This window comes from Rhinoderma darwinii, chromosome 3 (assembly GCF_050947455.1).
Source record: "Rhinoderma darwinii isolate aRhiDar2 chromosome 3, aRhiDar2.hap1, whole genome shotgun sequence".
Classification (NCBI taxonomy): Eukaryota; Metazoa; Chordata; class Amphibia; order Anura; family Rhinodermatidae; genus Rhinoderma; species Rhinoderma darwinii.
This window is the reverse complement of record NC_134689.1, coordinates 16,476,576-16,482,566: the sequence shown is the minus strand read 5'-3', so window position 1 is coordinate 16,482,566 and position 5,991 is coordinate 16,476,576.

Genomic DNA, 5,991 nt, shown 5'->3' with positions numbered 1-5,991 from the left:
GCAGCGTGCGTTGTCTTATTTCTTGCCTTGTAATATCAAGTGACTTTTTACTACAAATGTAAAGACTCCATCAGCGGTTTATTTGTATTAGAAGAACGTAAAGCTCCACATTTGATGAAACTGTTCCTAACCTTTCAGGTGTCTTTTCAGAATAAGCCGTCGCGTGTACAGGAGGAATAACACAATTTCAGGACATTATATGACTTGTTCCACATTACTTAGCAGTTTTCCCTTCTGCAGGTTCTATCTCTAATTTGCCGTTTTCTCAGAGCTAGTGGGTGGAGCCTAACTGCTGTCCCCTTCACTGGTTGCTCCTGCACAGCGGCCCTTGACCCATGTGGCCGGGGCGCCGCTGTGTGGGGAAAAACAGTGAAGGAGACGCCGTGCTAAGCCATCTCTACAGTCCTTCATTTTCAGGATCAGTGGGAGTCCCAGAATCACTAGATCATATAAGTTGAACTGGTTATCGGACCTGAATTGCGCTGCCTCCCTGATAACAGCCCTGTTGGTTTTTTCCTGAATCCCCCCCCCTACACCCCAATGGGGTGGAGCTAGCGTCCCTGCTCTGATACTGACAAATCATCGTGAGGAGGCTTTAGTATAGTTCCCGCCCTGTGTATGTAGTGTGTGTGTGTGTGTGTGTGTGTATATATATATATAATGTGTGTAGTTTGTATGCTGTATGTCTGTGTTTTTTTTTTATGCCAATCTACTAAATTCCCTGGCGCTCCCATTGGGTCTGTTAACCGTGAGGACAGGCTGGTCCTGCTACATAACTGCTGTAGCCAATCACTGACCTCAGGGGTAACGAAATGTACTAGCCAGTAATTAGCGGCAAAGGTCACGTGCTTGGAACAGCACATTATCACTTACTAGAAAAGTTCGCAAAGACCAGTGAGCAGCGTTGGTGGAGTAGGGTGGGGGGGGGTTACCAGGAGAGGACTACTTTTTTGTTATTTTATATACTTTTTTTGCTTTATATTTCCATATGAATCTGAAAAAGAATCGTTCTTTGCTCCATCAGCTGCCCTATGTACGGAGGTGTTCTCACCAAGAAGCATTGCTCTGTATAGAGAATAGCTCTGTACATCTGGCACCTGATGAAGTCTGTACAGCAGAACACAGAGGTCGTATGTCTCCATACTCCACACACCGAAGTGAAAGAAGAGAGGATGCACCTAAACCACGCCGACTTTTTACCCATGTTGTGGTGGGTGTTTTGTGTTTTCTTTGTTTTTTATTTTTTTGTGCAATTTGCAAAAAAAAAAATAATTACAAGAAAACAAACTTGTCAATACATCCTGAACCTGGCCGGTATTTTTGGATGGAAAAGCTGGCGACCCTACACCCAGCATAAAGTGAGATGGCAGCAGAAATCTTCACAGGCTGCGACTTCTCATTCTTTCTTATGCGCACACAGTCTCCCCCTCACAGTGGAATCTCCCGACTCAGAAGCAGGAAGTCTCACAGAGCAATCAAAATCTCACGAGACGAGGAATTCACCCCGCTCCATGTCCAGAGTCCTCTTCCTATAAAGTTTTATTTACAAAGATTGCCAAAAGGCAAATAAGGCCCGTTTTTCCCAAGTAACAAGATCCTAATATTAAATTCTGGTTTAGTACTAATCTTTATCAAATTGACCAAAAAGACGAACCACATCTAAGGCTATGTTCACACACTTAATAAAAAACGTCTGAAAATATGGAGCTGTTTTCAAGGGAAAACCACTCCTGATTTTCAGCCGTTTTTTTTTAGCAAAGCCATTTTTTACGGCCGTGTTTTGAAGCTGGTTTTCTATAGAGTCAATGAAAAACGTCTCCAAAAACGTATCAAGAAGTGGCTGGCACTTCTTTTTCGCGGACGTTTGTTTTACGCAGCCGTTTTTAAAAACGGCCGCGTAAAAAAAACACCCCATCGGAACAGAACGCCGTTTTCACATTGAAATCAATGGGCAGATGTTTGGAGGCGTTCTGCTTCCGATTTTTCGTCCATTTTTCAAACGGCCGAAAATAAGCCATGTGAACATACCCTAAGGGTAAAACTACGATTTTTGTGAAACGGCATGAATGCTCAGTACTATGGCTAAATATCGGTGTGGCAGTAGCCATAGGAGGGGCATAGGCAGGGAAGTAGCTGCTATTCAGTAGCGGTAGTATATAGATATAACGTGTCTGTTTCCCCCAGCTGTCTAGAATTGCATCGATCTAAAATCAAAAGAGCCCCTCCCGACACGTTTCGCTGCACAGCGTCTTCAGGGGTATTAGGGCTAATGACGCCGTTCTCACGAGAACTCTCCCTTTTAAAACTTACGGGTGACGTAGGTGAGGGTGTGTGGTAAACTAATACCAATAAGAATAAGTGTAGGAGGACACGTCGCTTCCTAGAGTGATGGACGTATCCATCAGCCCAAAAAAAGTAAGCTGCTACAAATGGGGAAAAGGCGCCTGCGCATGCGCACATATGTGTCAGGTGCGCTCGAACACTAAAGTTCTGAAAGTAGTATAACTGCGCAGGTGCGAGGACTTAGAAGATTATGAATAGAAAGGGCGGCATAAAGTGGGCATGCTCAGGGACATGGTTAACCAGAGCAAAATACAATTGTAATGCGTAAGTTAAAGTTTTGAGAGTTAAAAAGGGATGACTGAATTGCGCATCCTCAGGGACTTCGTTCCCCTCAGTAAAATCAGTTAGATACACTAGTACTGGGACTTAGGGAATTTTCAGTTTACAGGAATTACTGCATTGCACTCGCTCAGGGACTTAGTCCCCAAAGACGATAGAAGAATGATTTTACAAGGGGAAGATGGGAAAGGGCATAAAATTGGAAACTGTAAGGGTATGTTCACACGGCGGGGGTCCGTAACGGCTGAAATTACGGGGATGTTTCAGCCTGAAAACATCCCCGTAAATTCAGCCGTACCGGCATGTGCAGGCGCTTGAACGCCGCGTCAATTACGGCCATAATTAGCGCTGCTATTCATTGGAGTCAATGAATAGCGGCTCCAAATACGGCCAAAGAAGTGACAGGTCACTTCTTCTACGCGGGCGTCTATTTACGCGCCGTTATTTGACAGCGGCGCGTAAATTTACGCCTCGTGTGAACAGACAAACGTCTGCCCATTGCTTTCAATGGGCAGATGTTTGTCAGCGCTATTGAGGCGCTATTTTCGGCCGTAATTCGGGGCAAAAACGCCCGATTTACGTCCGTAAATAGGCCGTGTGAACATACCCTTAGGCTTCATTCAGGCGAACGGGAATTACGTCCGTGCAACGTGCGTGATTTTCACGCGCGTCGCACGGACCTATATTAGTCTATGGGGCCGTGCGGATATGTGCGTGATTTTTACTCAGCGTAAAGTCCGCTGAAAAAAAGTCACGACATGTCCGTTCTTTCGGCGTTTTGCGCGATTCACGCACCCATTGAAGTCAATAGGTGCGTGAAAACTTCCGTGCGAACTGCGTGATTCGCGCAACAGCTGTCAAAAGGATGAATGTAAACAAAAGCACCACGTGCTTTTTTGTTTACAAACATCCAAATAGTGTCATAATGATGGCGGCTGCGCAAAAAGCACGCAGCCGCGCATCATATGCTGCTGCCCCATGGAGCTGTTAAGTGGTTTTTGCGCACGCAAAACGCCACATTTTTGCGTGCGCAAAAACGCCACGCTCGTGTGAACCCAGCCTTAAGATGTGAATCCCACTAGAAATAGCAAATATCAAAACATTATATATCTATGTGTGGACAAATAAGTAGGAACGGGGCAAAGAAGGGAAGGAGAGCACCGCCCCTAAAATGTGATTGTTTACTCTTCATATAAGAAGTTGACTCGTTTCTTAAAAGCCCACATCATTAGAGAAGAACTTTTCTAATTTGCTCTGCTATTACTTCATGGGTTTTGAATTCCACAATTTATGAATCGTTAGATCGCTGGTACAATAGACTTTGCAGACACTGAAGCGCCTAGGGAGAGTGTCAGGGACTGCAAGGGGTTAAGAAAGGATGGAACGGTTTAAAATAATGCCCAGGACCAGGATTGGTTAACAAGGAGTAAGAGGGGCGTGGTTAAGAAGATATAAGGCAGGGGTTTGGAGCAGAAACCCCTCTTACCTCAAGCTGCAGTGGAAGAAACACCTTTGCTGCTGCTGTGGAGATTCAGAGCGTGTTCTTTCAAGAAGATGGCAGAAGAACTGTTGCGGAAGGTGGCACGGCGGGTAGCGTCGGAGGGACCTGCCTGGCTGGAATCCCTGTTGGAGGAAGGAGAGAAGCGAGGTTCAGAGCGCGGCACGGAGCATTCGGGAGCGGCTACTCGAGGTAGGCCGCAGCGCGTTACACGCCCTCCGGTTCGACTGAGCCCTAGCCCCGTTGCTATGAGGGGTGCTGTGACTGCTGCACAGTCATGCGGTGGTCCCAGCAGGTCCCCTAGGCCTATGTCGACGGGTGCTTCGTCGGTCGACATAGTGCCCCCCTCCCCCCGCCCACTCGTCGCGCTGGCGTCCTTCCCCATGGCGGTAAGAGGGCGGCTGTTAAACCGGCACGGGCTCGGTACAACCCGCCTCGAGCTGCTGATGCAGGCGCGGTGGCAGCGGTCGATTTTCGTGACAGTGGGGTGAATATGGCGGACACAGGTGATTGGTCCGACATGGTTGCTTACCATGCGGCATGTTCACAGGAGCTGGGACTTGCTTCTGGTGCCTGTGTGCAGCCGGGGTCGGCGCCATCTTTCCCCGTGCTGTTCTCTGCGCAGCCAGAATTGGCGGCGGGGAGAACAGGGGCGGGACGTCCTGGGAGGCGCAGTGCGGCCAGGAAACAAGATGGCGGCTCACATAAAAAGAAGATGGCGGCGGGTTCGGGGAAGCGGGCGGTGAGCAAACAGCCCAGCCAGGGGGCGGGGGCTTCTGCGGTGCCTGTCGCTTCTCCACCCCGGGCCCCTGTCAGCATGGGTTAAGGCCAGGGGGGGAGTGTGCTAGGAAAGATGGGGTCGAGGGTGTTTTGGACTCGATTTGCCCTTCTCCTGCCTTGTCATCTTTTTCTCCTGCAGGTCCAAGAAGGGAGCGTTCCAGGCGAGGGAGGAAACGCCGGGCTGGAGGACATCGCCGGCACGGCCATCATAGACGTCGCAGATCGGGTGACGTGAAGAGGCGTGGTCGGCGGTATTCCTCGTCTTCCAGCGATGGATGCTCCTCCTCGTCGGCGACGACGTCTGCATCGTCAGGATCGTGGAGGAGGTCGTCGCGGAGATCATCACGGCCGCAGAGACGCAGTCGACGCCGGGAGGTGCAGCGCTTGTCGGTGGATCAGGAGCAGCTGTCCCAGGTTGTCCCTCCCGCCGGGCCGGTGGAGGAGGTGCAGGCCGTGGTTCCAGTGCCGCGGCAAGTGGCTGAAGGACCCTCTGGAGTCGGTGGGACCTCTGGGAGCGGTGAGTCGGCCTGCGGTGACGCATGGCTTAATAAATCTAATGCATCGGGTGCGGATTTGCTTTCTGTTTTAAAAGCCGTGGTGGCTGGGTTAAAAGTGAATGAGGGAACGTTGTGTCCCTCGGTGCCACCAGAGGGAGCTATGCCCCCGTCTGAGAAAGAGAATGCTTTAGCTAGTTTGACGTTTAGAGATTCATTGTTTTGTGGAGTCGCTCCTCTCGGGACTCATTTGTCAGCTGAGATCAAGGACAAGATTTGGAGGAATGAATTTGTGGATATTTGGTCCTTGGTCTCGGTGGAGCAGGTGACTGTCGACAAGGAGCGGGGTTTTGAGAAAGGTTCAGATAGGAAAGCGAAAGTCGCGAAAACATTTGGCAACTGGGTACAGTGTTACGCTACACTGGCTCATGTTATTTGCCAACGCTATCCTGGGAAAGGGGCCGAGTTGTTTGTCTATTTTGACACAATTTTCAGCGCCCACAGGCTGCACGGTGGTGCGGCCTGGTGGCGATATGATGAAGAATTTCGGCGTCGTTTGGCTTTGTCGCCTGATATTAGTTGGGCGACGAAGGCAAC